Source organism: Mandrillus leucophaeus, unplaced genomic scaffold (assembly GCF_000951045.1).
Source record: "Mandrillus leucophaeus isolate KB7577 unplaced genomic scaffold, Mleu.le_1.0 Scaffold333, whole genome shotgun sequence".
Lineage (NCBI taxonomy): Eukaryota > Metazoa > Chordata > Mammalia > Primates > Cercopithecidae > Mandrillus > Mandrillus leucophaeus.
Window position 1 is genome coordinate 2,839,569 of NW_012103510.1, and position 15,240 is coordinate 2,854,808.

The following is a 15,240-nucleotide window of genomic DNA, read 5'->3' on the forward strand; positions in this document are numbered from 1 at the left end:
TATTGGTTCATTACCACTGCCCTGAGACCCTGGGGGCCTCCCCCGGTGCCTAACCACAGTCTCTGGCACTTCCCGCCCTCTGCAGTGATGCAAGTCAGGGGATAACTTCCACACGAATCCCTACCTTCCCACGGCGATGCGGCAGGTCAGGAGGTAAGGCCTGGCACTGCAGTTGGTAGCCCTTTCTGACTGGCCAGTGCCCCAACTGAACCACTTGTCCATGGTTTGCGTCTTACCCTTGGAAACACTCCACAGTTATCTTACTTTGAGTTCCCCTAGAGGCAGACTGTGAGACACAGATCTGGGTGCAGGTCATTTACTTTGGATGCGATCTCAGGAGGCAACAGTAAGAGAGTGAGGAAGTGAGGCCAGGAAGGGAAGGCAAGACAGGGGTGTCGATGAGCAGGTTACCAGGGTTGGACAATGGGAGCTTGAGCCTGCTGGGGACTTGTGGGAGATTGCATAGAGCACATCTCAGGGCTGTTCCACCTGAGAAGGGAGGAAGCTGAGAATTTATCCACCAGCTCCATTTGTCATTGGTAGAGAGCTGCTTCCAAGGACATTAACTCCCTGGCACTTCTGGCCTGGCCTGTGTTCAGCTGAGAAAGGCTGCCAGGCAGGTAGAGAAGTGCGAATGCTTACAGCAGGTAGCTGGTGGTGTGCACTGAACAATTCACTGAAGAAGCAGGCAGGTATGACAGAGTCTGCTGCAGCAGTAAAAATCAGTGATGACATGCATGGCAGGCAGAACTGCTTTCCAGGTGGCAGGGGATCCCCAGTCATGGAGGTTTACCAAAAGGAGACTGGCTGTGTTTTTCCTGGATGATTTGTTTATATGAGATCCCACAATTCTCTGGCTCCTGGACTGCTTATTTGCAGAGATTTCAGGATTCTCCTGGCTGGAAAAAAAAAAAAAAAAACCATGGAGAAACTTCAACATTCAACATTCTAGGAAAATTTGGCTCCACAAAGATACTATCGACTCATTGCCTGCTTCCTGCTAATCTAACCATTTTCAAATTCCCCTTCACAATTACTGCAATCAAGTTATTATCAATCATACTATCAATTGCTTGCCCCGCTCTAGGATGTAGGTTAAATATTCTTGTGTCAGTGGGATGCTGCATCCTAGATTTTCATTGAAATCTAATGACTTTCATCTTCAAAGAAACTGTTTGGAGCTAGCGCTCCATCCCCACCCCTGCTGGTTTAATTACAGCACTTCATACATTTCGCATTCTGAAGATAAACACCCTGTTCAGCATTTATCCCAGGGAGATGCTTTTCAAGGGGTAATGTTCCTAAAGTGCCCACTCCAGCGAGAGGATGGCTCATCACCTCAACCTTATGCATGTGTACTGGCTTCTGGGGAAATGCAGCCAGGAGGCTTCAGCATCCTCCCAGCTGGTGCCTCCCTGTGCTGGGACCTGGGCCCATGCTCCAAACAGCCACAGAGAGAGTCTTGGTGATCGAGGCTGGAAATAATACCAGATCATTGAGTGGGCACTTCTGGAAAGTAGAGCATTTGGGTTTTTTTCAAAGCATTCTTATATGTTTAATGTGTGCTTCCTCAATTTTCCCACCATTTATTGAACATTCATTTAACAGGTATAACACCACCAACAAGTCATCAAGACCTGGAGAAGGTGGGAGGAATTTAGGAAAGACAGTGCAAGACGGAGAAGATGGGTACCATTGGTGGTCCTGAGGTCAATGGGGCAATGGGTGTTGTAGCTCATCCTGCCACCTCCCTTCTTCTAAGTGTCCCCTCAGAAAGAGAGGCCCATGGGAACTATGAATGCCTGTCATGTGCCAGGTACCATAGGCACAGCAGTAGACAATGCAGGTATCCTTCAAAGCATCCTGTCCACACAAAAGTCACATTTCCAAGGAGCAGGACCACACACACACACGGAAATATAAAACAATCACTAATTAGGATCAGATCCATGAAAGGGAAAATAGAACCCCACAGTGAAGAAACATAGAACGAAAGGTGTTTAGGAGAGTTGAGTAGAGAAAGTGTAACAATTTAGGTCTTCTGAGAAGCAGATGTCAAGACAGGAGTGGATGTGCAAGAGATTGTTAGGCAGAATGCCGATGAAGGATAAAAGGTGAAGGAACAAGACAAGACGGGGAGAGCCTTCAGGTTGAAATGCATATCTGACACCTGGGAAAGGAGAGAGAGAAGGAGGGATTGAATAGGGAGAGTCTCAGATACAGTGGAGCTCTGAGAAAGACTCAGTCAGGTTCATGAGGAGTTCTGGGAAAGGCTCGGTCAGATTCAGTGGGTAGTACCTGAACAAAGCAGATGCACATCAGGCAGGAATGGTCCAACCCTAGAACCCAAATGTTCTCTGTCACTAACAGCAACCTGGGGGAAATGTGGGCTTAACATGAATGTCATGGTGGATCCTAAGGTGTGGCTGCTAGGGGCTGCCATTCAGCTGTGCTCCCCACACCAGGTCCTCTTGAGGGGAAAGCTGCATGGGGCATCTCTATGGCCTCCACAGTCCACCCCTTGCTTTTACAGGTCCATTTCTCCACGCATGTTTGGGGAGCAATTCCTCCCTAATTCCCATGGGCCTCTCTTTCTGAGGGGACACTTAGAAGACGGAAGGTGGCAGGATGAGCTACAACCCCCATCACCCCATTGATCTCAGGACCACAAATGGCACTCACCTTCTCCTTCTTCCACTGTCCTTCCTAAATTCCTCCCACCTTCTCCAGGTCTTGATGACTCTGGTGGTGTGATGCAACCCTTCATTGCTGAGGAGTCTGAGTCCTTGGTAATCATACATTTTGTTTTGTTGTTTTTTGTTTGTTTGCTGTTCGTTTGAGACACAGAGTCTCGCTCTCTTGTCCAGGCTGGAGTGCAATGGCATGATCTTGGCTCACTGCAACCTCTGCCTCCCAGGTTCAAGCCATCCTCCCACCTCAGCCTTCCAAGTAACTGGGATTACAGGTGAACCATGCCTGGCTAATTTTTGTATTTTTTGTAGAAACAGGGTTTTGCCATGTTGCCCAGGCTGGTCTTGAATTCCTGGGCTCAAGTGATCAGCCCACCTTGGCCTCTCAAAGTGCCAGGATTATAGGTGTGAGCCGCCACAACCAGACTCATCATGCATTTCTTATGTTGTGCTTTCTGCATGTGTTCCTTTACAGTTACAATGGGGAAAGGGAAAACCAAGTTCCACACATATTCCTCTTCATCCCCATTGTGTACTAGCAGCCCTATCCCTTCCTGATGATAGGATCAATTATCCCTGCCATGATGGTGACTCCTCTCTTACCTGCTAGCCCCCAGATACAAAGTATTTAAAGCACCCTGGTGGCAGTGGTAGTTTTGTAATTCAGTGGTACTCTTGCTGTGTCCCTGGCAAGAGTATATCCTCTTTGGGAACCAAAGTCTTTAATCCCAGCAGAGTCCACGGTTGGGAGGATGGAAAGCATAAAGTTCCCTGCAAGGTCAGTGGGAATAATGTTAAGGGATGCTTCCATTCCTTGGTTCCTGAGTCCATGTACTCTTCCTGCCTGGGATCCAGGGATTTCTGATAGAATGCATATATTGCACTCTGAAAGATGGCATCTGATGGGCTTGCCTCCAAGTTGGCACTTACTTGTGCATTTGGAAGGCCATTCTAGCATTATATGAGGCCAGCTCTTTCTGGATGATATGGTACATGATACAACCCATAGACCCTTACACCTCCTTCACTATAAAATGGGTTCCCTAGACAGATGCTACATTGTGTGAGATTCCATGTCTGTGAATCAGGAATTCTACAAATCCCTGAATAGTTGTACCAGCTGAGACTCTGCAGGCAGAAAGGCAGAACTATACCTGTAATAGGTATCTATCCTATAAGGTTGAACCACTGGTCCTTCTAGACTAGAAGGGGCCCAATGTAGTCAACTTGTTACCAAGTGGCTTAGTGGTCTCCTTGAGGAATAGTGCCAGATCTAGAGGCTCAGTATTGGTCCATGGTGCTGGCAAGTTAGATATTCAGTGGCAGCAGTAGCTAAATTGTCTTTCCTTTCTGGAAATTCATAATTAGACCCATACTAACCTTTGTCTCTACAATCATGACCATTCTATTCATTTGTCCATTCTGCCAGTTCTGGGGTGGCCAATGATGAAGGGTGGTTAAAATCAACTGGCTGAGTCATTTTGTCTTCTTATTCAGTGCCTCTTCTGTGGTGGATAGTTTCTGGTCAGAGTTAATATGTGATAAAAAAAAATCTTCAGAATTCACACCAACATCCATATGTCCATCCACATGTCTCAACCTCAGACCTCCTTGTCTCCAATCCTTTCATCCTTTTCCTTCCAGGACTCTGATCAGTCAGCCAGGCTATTGGCCTCTGTCCAGGAATCTTTATATATTCTCAACTCAGGCCACTTCTCCTTGCTTTTAAAGATATTTTTTCTGGGTATAGAATTCTAAGTTGACATGTTTTTTTTGTTTGTTTTTTAAAAATTATTGCTCCACTGTCTTCCCACTTGCATTGTTTCCAACAAGAAATCTTTGTCACCATTATCTTTATCTGTGTATACCATGACTCTTGTTTTCTCCCCTCTGGCTGCTTTAAAGATTTTCTTTTTATAGCCAGTTTTGAGTAGTTTGATTACAATCTGCCTTGTTACGGATTTCTTCATGTTTCTTGCTCTTCAATTTGGTGGAATTTCTTGAATCTGTAAGTTTATAGTTTTTATCAAATTTGGGAAATATTTTAGCCATTACTTTTTAAAATTTTTATCCATGCTTCTCTCTTCTCTCCTTTGAGTACTCTACATATAACACGTCAAATAAAGTTGTCCCGCAGTTCACTGATGCTCTGTTTGTTTTTGTTCTTGTTGTCTTTCTTCTGTGTGTTTCAGCTCAGGTAGATTCTACTGCTGTCTTCAAGTCACTAATCTTTTCTTCTGCAGTATCTAATATAGCATTTACCTCATGCAATGTATTTTTTATCTCACATATTGTACTATGAGACCTAGAAGTTCAATTTGGATCATTTTTTTCTATTGCATATCACTACTTAACTTTTAAAATATATACAATACTGACTACTAAATATTAACTAATGTCTACTAATTCTAACTTCTGTGTCAGTTTTGGTCAATTTTATTTGCCTGATTTTTCTCCTTATTATGGGAGATATTTTAATGCTTTTTTCATGCCTAGTATTTTTTATTGAATGTGAAGTATTATGGATTTTACTTTGCTGTTTGCTGGATTTTTTAATTCTTAAAAGTATTCTTGAGCTTTGTTTTGGATACAGTTCAGTTATGCAGAAACAGTTTGATCCTTCTGGGTCTTGCTTTTAAGATTCATTAGGCAGAACCAGAACAATGTCCAATCTACAGTGAATTATTCTACACTACTGAGTCAAGACCTTTCTGTGTATTCTACCCAATGCCTCATGAATTTTTAGATTTTCCCTTATGGCTAATGGAAACAAGCACTATTTCCAGCCCTCAGTGAGTATGGAGTGCTATTCCTTATAATCCTTTTGGAGGGTTCTATCCCTAGCCCTGGTCAGTTTCCTCACACATAGGTATTTATCAGTTCTTTTCTGAATACTTGAAGGAATCCTTCTGTAGACCTCTAGAGTTATCCATCTGTGCAGCATTCTCTTCTCCAGTGTACCATCCTACAAACTCTAACTACCTTTTTCTCTCCCAACTTTTAACTCTGCCTTCTGAACACGAGAGTCTACCTGAGTTTCCCCTTTCTAGGCCATAATCTAGAAAATCTCTCACGGTAATAAGATGGGGCACTCATAGGGCTCCCTTCATTTGATTCCCATTTCTGAAAGGTTATTCCTCTTCATTGCCTAAATTTTCCTGTCTTGAAAACTAATGTTTCACATATTTTGTGTATTTTTGGTTGTTTCAGGAACAAGAGCAAATCTGAAACTTGCTACTCCATCTTAGCTGAAAACAGAAGTTCTCCACCTCTGTTCCTCCATATTTGCCTTCTGTTTGTAAATGTTAGGCAGCAGTCTTATTGGCTGCCTGAATATTTTGCCTCCAAAGACACCAGGCTCGTTATCCATGCTCTCAGTTCAAGCCACCATCGCAGCCCTTCTGACCTTTCCAGTCTTTGTGATAATTGCAGTCCTCTGGCTTCTGCTATATTAGGAAGTCATTATCTTCCTAATGGTCCAGTTCTGCATCTGCCTCTCCTATCAGCAGCCTTAATCTGCAGAGGAGAGCCAACAATGAGTTACTTGGGAGGCTGGTGTGCTTCTCACCAGTGCACTCCTGATGTTACTGGTGAATGGTGTGTCCTCTTGGTCCTCTAATGGAACATATCCTCTATGGGCCTTCTGGCCTCATATACTGCATGTCCCTTTCCCTCAGGTTTTTTCCTTCTGCCGGAGAAACTCAGCTATTTCTACTTCATCTCAGTATGGGCCATTGCCTTCTCTAGGCTTCTAGAAGCTTCTTTAGCAGTGAGTTTGTCCCATTTCCTCAGGCCTTTGCAAGGCTATTAAATCTTAGTTCCAAGAAAGTGATGTCAATTCAATGAATTCTTATTTGTTCAGTTATGTTCTGGATCTTTTCATCAAACACTCCAGAAATCCTATCCCAGAGGTACTCTCTTGCCTCCTGACAGTACATACTTGCTCATTCATGCAACTCCCTCAGAAGACCTCTTTCTCCTCTTGTCAGGTTAGCATGCTCACAGTAGGTTTATACTGGCCTGGTATTCATATATTAATATAGAAATTGAAGCATGCCATACCTAATAAAGGTGCACAAATCCTGAGTGTATTGATGGATTAATTTGCATGAAGTAAACACACCCAGACATCCATCACCCAGGTCAAGAAATGAAACATGGTCAGCGCTCCAGAAGCTCACCTTGTGGTACCTTCCAGTCAATGCCTCCCTTCTAAAGATAAGCATGAGCCTGACTTTTGCATCACAGGTAAATTTTGTTTGACTGTGAACTCTTTACAAGTGGAATCATGCAGTATGTATGCCTTTGTGTCTGGCTTCTTTGCCTCAACCATGTTTGTGAGTTTCATCCATGTTTTCACATGAGGTTGTAGTTCATGCATTCTCATTGCTGAGTAGTAACCCACCATATGATTATATCACAATATAATAATCTTTTTTACTGTTTATGGGCATTGGTTTTTTTTCCAGTTTTGTGATATCACCAATAGCACTGCTATAAGCACTCTTGTATGTGTCTGTTGGTGAACATAGGAGCACATTTCTGTTGGGTGCATATGAAGGAGTAGAATTGTGGGGTCTCTAGGTAGGGGTATGTGCATCAACTATATTTTGAAACAAGCTGGTGAGTGGGACTTTTCTCTCTAAGTCCCTGATCTAAGTTTGTCACAAGATAAGTGATAAGTGCCCTATATTCTATAGAGGAGCTGGAGGACACACCCCCTCAGACTTCTTAAGAGGTATCCTAACAGGTCACCCACTAAGACGTAACAGTATCCCCATCACCCACTCCAATCTATATAAGGAGAAGAGTAAACGTTTGAGAGAAATATGGGGAAGTAGATAGTTAGCTTTGAGAGTTGTCATCCTGGGCAGAGAGCACTGTGACTCAGGAAGAGGGACAGAAAGGGACAAGGCATGGAAGGCACAGCAGCCACCAAGTATGGGACGTTGCTCAAGAGATTGGCTTCAGGGACCAGCCTGACACCCATGGCTGGTGGCTTGCTGAGCTGTGGAGTCTGGGAGCCCCATTCCACCCTCAACTGGGATAGGATGAGATGAGATAAGAACCGTCCTGGGAGTGTATACTTAGGAGCTTAAGGACACATGTCTTAGGCTGGGTTCCCCCTGGAATCAGACCCCGTGCTAAAGACTCAAGCACAGCAGTTTGATAAATATTCCAGGAAGTACTGAGAGGGAAGTAGGAAAATGAGAGAGGGATGGAAAGGAAGCCAGTACAGTGTGCATTAATGAGCAGGGACCACTGTGGGCAACTGGAGCTCAAACCCATTGATGACTATCATGCACACACCGTGACCCAAATAAAGGCAAGGAAGCTGGGGTATTTGTCCACCAACTCCTATTCCCAGGCATGTCAGCTCCCCTGGTACATTGAGCAGAGCCCACAGGAAGAAAGTCACAGGTGCTAACCACGACTTTCACCCCATGGAATATGACAGCAAGGAGAAGTGCATGCCTGCTACAGCATATATGTACAGAGATTCACACCCGCTCCTTACCTGGAGAAACTCTGGAAGTGGGGGTCACGCTGGGGCAGCCCTCTGTGGAAAAGTGAGGAGAGAGGCAGCAGCAGGTACCCTATACCACCTCAATTTGCTGTAGCAAGACTGCACGAGTTTCCTGTGGACCAAATACAGGCCACGGGAAGTAGCTAGGCTCAAGATGTCTTGAAGGCATCTTGTCTGTTAGTTGTAGGGTTTCCTGCAAGAAAGGAGAGCAAGAGGAAGGTCCCATGAGGTCAGCCAGAGAACAGGCAACCCACACCCAGAAATAGTGTCACACAGAGATCCTTCCTGAGAAAACCATGATGCCCCATGAAAGCCAAGAGAAGGTGCCACTCCCTGATAGAATTGATGCCTTGTAACGGCCCATCCAGGATGACATCTGTCCTCTCAACTCAGGGCTCACACACAGGGGACAGAACACCCACAGCAGCAGATAAGAGGGCAAGGAGGGAGGAACATGCTAGACAGTCCCAGTTCCCCAACCTCCCCTCCTCCAGGATTCCAGCTCAGGTCAGGCTGAGACAAGAGGAGGGAGGAAGACTGGAATAGCCTGCAAGACTGGATTTGATAGAAACTGGGCAGGACATTTTAATACCTGAAAATGAGTCAATTGCAGAAGTTAACAGGAAAGCTAACCCATCCATCTGAGATATTGACAAGGGAGGAGCAGACAAGACAGTTTGAAGGCAGTAGTGTGTGAAGACTGTTTCATAAATGGCTAACATCTCTGTCCTGCTTCTCCCTCCTACGTCTGAAATGCCCCTGCCCTCAGCCCACCACAGCAGAATCCTTTCTCTCCCCTAAACACAGGGTTTTCAGCCAAGCATCATCATCATCCCTCCAACCATTGCAGTAATGTGTTCCTGTGTTCCCAACGGGGTGGGCCTGGCCTTCCTGGGGTAGGCGCATCTCTCAGGCATTACCAATCACAGGGCTCCATCCCATCAAAGCTAGGAAGAAAAAGATGCTTGCAGGATGTCCTGTGTTTTCTTAGAGTCTGTATTCATCTACTGGGCATCTACTCACTGGGTCAATTGTATTAACAATATTTCCTTCTTTTCTGTAGTATTGATGCTCTGACATTTGTGGTCTCTCTAACTGGGGAGAAACTGCCTCTCCCAGGACTAGCTGATTCCTAGAGATAATAAACAACTCAACCTGACTACACACCTTTCATATGCAAACCAACCAACCCTGAGTTCATACCCCCAAACACCTCCTTTATTCAACTCTCACTCCGCAAGGCAATATTTGCCCTGCCCCACATCAACCCAAGCTCAAGTACCAGACCATTAGGCACAAGTCCCTATGCCCTAAAGCCTGCCAGAATTATTCAGAATAGCTAATTCCAAACTAACTACCCCACACACCCATAGCCAATGCCTTGCCTTGCCTGAGGAAACCCTAATCAAGGCTCAGGCAGAGGCTTTCCCCTCACTCCCTCTGCCTCCTGACCAAAGCTGATGCTTCTCTCTGTGGCCTAGTGTGGTGTGGTATGTCCCTCCTCTCATGAGCTGTTCAGTAATAAAGGTCTTATTTCAATGTCATTGACCCCTTTGTGTCATCCCATGGCCACCTCTGTATATTAAAATCCTGCAGGTACACTTTGAGACACAGGATACAAGGGCCTTGAAAACTGGCGCTGTCAGGGGCATCTTTACAGCCCCATGTAGAGAGCTGCTAAATAACCACCCCAACCCAGGGGAGGCAGAGCTGAGAAATGAACACACGGCCACAGTGTGGACCACACTTTTGTAGCACCTGGGTTCATAGGCTTCACCCTGAGCGTTCTGTTTATATAAGCCACAAACAAAACAAAACAAAAGTTTTTTTTTTTCTGTTTTTTTTTTTCTTAACTTTCCTTTAACCAGGTCAAGATGCACTTTCTAATCTTTGTAGCTAAACGTTCTGGCTAACATACTCTCTTCCCAAATCCCTGATTAAGTCTCACCTCCTCCAGGGAGCCATCCCAGGTTACCCCAACGTCCCAGTCTCTCCCTCCTCACAATGCCAACTGCTCCTAGGATCTTGTAACATCTTCTATTACTCTCTCACATGCCATCTCATACTATTCTCTAACCGTCCCATGATTTCCTTGTACTCCCAGTTTCTAGAGAGCAGGGGTGCTCTTCAGGTCTCTTCCTGGGAATGCTCTTATGCCTCTAATTAATTTGGGAGCCTCCCAGAGGTACCTATCTGTGATCAAATCATGAATGGGCTAACAGCAGGTGATCTTCCTGCCCCACCCCACCCCCATCCCTAGATGCCCACACATGGCCTCACTGGAGAGGCTTTGTATAAACCCAGCTGCAATTTCCCTGCATCTTGTCCTAAAATTCGAAGACATCACAATTTCCCCTTGACTTCCCCTGAAAACTCAAGAACCACATCACTTCTCAAGGCTTACCTGGCCTGGCTCACCAGCCAGTGGAAAAGCCCAAATGGGCTAACGCTAATGTAAACCCTTGTGGGTACCTAGTTCAGCTTTGGTTTATCTCACCTTCCCCAACTGGTTAATTATGGGGAGAGGAAGAGAGTAATGACACCACTTCCCAGCCTCTATGGTCTGGTCCATTCATGGAGAGGACACAGCACTTTGGGAGTCACAGTATTCTGAGTTCAAGTCCTGGCTCTACCACTGCCTGACTGTATGTTTTCAGGCAAGTCTCGTCCCTCTCTCCAATCCTTGGGAACTTTTGATCTGAAATAGGGTCATTAATAATCCAGTCAGTGAACTGGGCGCAGTGGCTTACGCCTGTAATCCCAGCACTTTGGGAGGCTGAGGCGAGTGGATCACCTGAGGTCAGGAGTTCGAGACCAGCCTGGTCAACATGGTGAAACCCTGTCTCTACTAAAAATACAAAAAATTAGCCAGGCATGGTGGTGGATGCCTATAATCCCAGCTACTCAGGAGGCTGAGGCAGGAGAATCCCTTGAACCCAGGAGGCAGAGGTTGCGGTGAGCCAAGACCATGCCATTACACTCCAGTCTGAGCAACAGAGAGACTCTGTCTCAGAAAGAAAGAAAGAAGGAAGGAAGGAAGGAAGGAAGGAAGGAAGGAAGGAAGGAAGGAAGGAAGGAAGGAAGGAAGAAAGGCAGATGAAAGTAAAGAAGCCAGTATGTTCATGTATATTTTGTCTTAACATAAAGCTAGAAGGGATATTTAAGTGAAAATTGCAAAAGTAAGACAATCTTAAAAAAAGTATCAACAAAATAATTATAGAGTGGATGCATGGGCAGATATAGCAACAACAACAATAATAATAAAGGTAATTGGTGATAAGGGCAAGAAGCCAAATCTATTTCCTAAAAATGAAAAGCAATGTTCATAATAAAAGCTTGGAAAGAATAATATCAAGCAAAACCATATTTCATTTTAATGTGTAAAGTACTTTCTCATCTATGATCTACTGGGCTAATCTCATGCGGTGAATGTTCCTGCTCTCCATTTTAACAAACTAATTAAAACTGAGGTTCAGAAAGACTATGAGGCTTGTCCTTGGTCGTGTCAAGGCAAAGCCAGGGTTATATATCAGACTGGTCTGGACACTACTTAGAAAAAAGAAAAATCTCCGCACCTGATTCTGGGAGAATCATTCTAGGAAGAGTGCGGTTCAGGCCAGATTCTTGTCCCAGCACCTTCTATCCTGAAGACACACCCCAAAGGTAGTTGGGATCATCCCCTTGGGCAGCAAGGGGCACATTCACCCAGATCCCCAACTAAAACGTCTCTGCCTCATGAGTTTAAATGATTAGCTGCTTCCAACCTAGTCCCCTCTTCTCCACCCATCCCTTCCTCCCCGACTCTGGGGCGCTGACACTCCACTGGAGTGGCAACTCTTTTGAGGACGCTAAAAATTGCTTTATTTTTCACCACTAATTTGCCAACAAGCTCAGTCGTCCATCCAGTTGGCCCGAAATGAAATTCTATAATTATACAAAAGCCTGGGTCAGCGACCTTCTGATTGCAATATCTTGTCTCTTTTGTCCCTTCCTTCCACCACCTCACCCATGGGACGAAATTGCTTCGGCTCCTCCGGCAGCCTCCGGAATGAGGTGGTATTGGAAACTAGTGAGGCGTGGCCCTGCGGAGGTGTTCATAGCTTTGCAATAATTTACCCATTTTCATTTGTTTGATTTCATTAACACCTGGGTCTCAGGGGACAGCCCAGTTGGGAAAGAGGGAAAAAACAAGTGATTTCAGTTGAAATCGAGTGGTTGTCACTGCCTTGTCTTGCAATACCAAGGGAGTGTGGAATGCCAAGGGTGTAGTGGGGTCTGAGCAGGGTGATGAAGGAGGCCTCTCTATACAGGCAGCTTCTGCTAAAAAGTCTTGCCTTTCACAATCCTCAGTCCTCAAGGGTCCCATCTCTCAAACTCACCCCATTGACACAAGGGTATGCCCTACACCAGTGTCCCTTTCTCAACAAGCCAGCCTTACTGACCCATTGGGCCAAGGTTACCGGGGTGGCTGCATTCAGACAGCATGGCTCAGTGTAAGGGCATGGATGCCCATAACTAGGATCCAATCTGACTCCACCTCCTGCTTGCCTGGTAGCCTCGAACATGGAGCTTCAACTCCAGGAGCCTCAGTTTCTCTCATAAATAAAGTAGAGATGACAGCACCTACCTCATAAAGTTGCTGCAAGGATTAGCTGGGATAATGAATGGGGAAGAGTCCTGAATGCTGTGTCTGACACATTGTGAGTGCTCAGTGGAGAAAGAACAATAGTAATAGTTGCCATCTTTATGATTTTCTCTTCTTTTTCATCTTTGCTATCACCATCATCATCATTATCATCATCATCATCACCATCATCAATCATCACTCCCCACCTGGCCATCTCAGCCTCCACAGGCTCTCAGCAGACAGAACCCGGTCTCAGAGGGAAGGCTGAAATGTTCGCTGGCAGTGAGCAAAGTCCCCGGGCCCAGCTTCCTCCAGAGAGAGACTTTGATCCAGTATAAGTCACACTACCGACCGGCATGGCACACCCTTGCTCAAAGGCATAAGAATTCTGGTGACTTTGTGATGTCCAAGTGATGGGGAAGGACACTCCATTGGCTAACGGTATCTGATGGTGAGACAGTCCCTTGTGGCCTGTCTGGATCTGTTTATGCTCCCCGTTCCCTAGAGCATCCCAGCCTTCCCCAGGGCTGGGAAGCAAAAGCCATTGCCATTTTAGCCCATGGAAATAGCAGACAGTTGGAAACATCACTTTGGGGTGCAAGGGTCTTCCAGAGGCCCCTTGAATCAGCAACAAGGGGCCTTAGAGTCTGTTTCCATCCTCACAAGAGGTTGATCTGCCTGTAAAGGCAAGTCCTTCTATTGCCAGTAACAAGAATGTGCTGATGACAACAGCTGGCATTTATTGAGCACTTACTGTGTGCAATGTTCTAGGCACTGTCCATGTGTTAACTCACTTCACCCTTATGAGTGACTGCCGTGTTTGTCCCCATTCTATTGCTGAGAAAGCTCAGGCAACAGGAAGTTAAGGCCCTTGGTCTGACAACCAAGAGTGGTCGAGCAAAGACTCAATCTGGTCTGCCTGACCCTAAAGTCCACGTCTTCCAGCTTTTGGACAGCTCCGGCCATTACAAAATCCTTCAGTAATTGGAATTAAAATCTTCTTCCTGGAACTTGTGCCCCTTGGTCATGGTTCTGCATTTAGGGTTCTCTCTGCAGAACTCAACCCCCTCCAGTGAGACAGCCATGTCCAGGGATGCCCCCACCCAGCTCCTCAACTCCACACTGCAAATACCATTAACCGTAGCTCATGGGTTAATGGCATTTATGGGTTAATAGCTCATTCTCCTCTGGACCACCCTTTAAACAGAAGCCTCAGAACAAGCTCTGATGGCAGAAAAGGGAGGGGAACATCATCTCTACCCTTCCAGATGCCCAGCCTCTCATCGGGAATTCTTGACTACACAGTTCTGAAATTTCCCCATGCTCCAGAATCCTCTAGGTCACTGGGCACACGTGCAGATTTCTGGGCTCCACACGCAGACATTTAGCATTAGAAGGATCTGGTGAAGCCCATAAACCTGCATATGGTAAAAATAAAACAAACAAAAAAAAACACCACAGGGAATTCCTAAGTGGAGAGGGTGAGAGTGGGGAATGGGGGAGGTGCACCTTAATTATGCCTTGAGAAACCCCGCCTGAGGCCTCAGCACCTCCTTGTCCAGCCATCCGCACGAAAGGGTCAACTCAAGTGCCTGAGTGTCCTCTCTGCACCCTGAGAGGCCGATATCCCCAGCCATGCCCTGACTCCAGCCTCCTGCATGGCAGCTGAGGTCCCCCACCCGGGACCATCACAAGCCCATTAGAAAGCCCCAGGATCTGAATGCAGTCAGATTTCTACAGCAAAACCACATTCCTTCGGCCTAAGATTCCTTCTTTCTGTTTCTCTAAAGTAATAACTGGTCTCAGCCAGCGCCAGAGAAAGGCAGTCTCCCAATAGCTGAAAACATCTGAAACTGGTGATCAGCAGCTTCTTGGTAAGATCCAGGAGTTGGGCAAGTGGACTCAAGCATGCGTGCTAAGAGGCAAAATGGCAGCGTTTACTTGGTATATGACCTTTCAGGGATATTTGACTGGTAAAGGAAGAACGCCTCAAGTGAGCACACACACAACTTCAGTAAACACACTGCGCATGCTCCCATCCCAAGCGCTGGTAGGCTGCTGTGCATGCAGACAGCCCACCCCAAGGGAAGACAGGGGAGAAGCGACGCCTGACCCCGTAAGTATGCTCACATATAAGACCCCAAGACAAAGGTCAAACAGGGCACTTGTCTTTCAAGTTGTCCATGGGCCCTCTTCCAAGTGTGCTTGTCTTCATTCTGTTCCTACTCTAAAGCTTTTTAATAAACTTTCATTCCTGCTCTAAAAACTTGCCTCGGTCTCTCCATCTGTCTTATGCCACTCGGTGGGATTGTTTCTTCTGAGGAGGCAAGAATTGAGGTTCTGCAGACCCGTAGGGATTCGCCGCGGGTAGCACTAACATCTCTCCATAGTTGGCT

The 15,240-nt window shown here is 45.9% G+C and overlaps 1 long non-coding RNA gene across 1 annotated transcript; it reads right to left on the reverse strand.

Annotated features, from left to right (window-relative positions):
- Window positions 1-302: 302 nt before the first annotated feature.
- On the reverse strand, window positions 303-8,414 carry LOC105545627. Its single transcript, XR_001006960.1, has 2 exons — window positions 8,209-8,414; window positions 303-899 (listed from the first exon to the last, which is right to left on the reverse strand). It is a non-coding gene; the product is annotated as an uncharacterized LOC105545627 (long non-coding RNA).
- Between the last annotated feature and the right edge of the window lie 6,826 nt (window positions 8,415-15,240).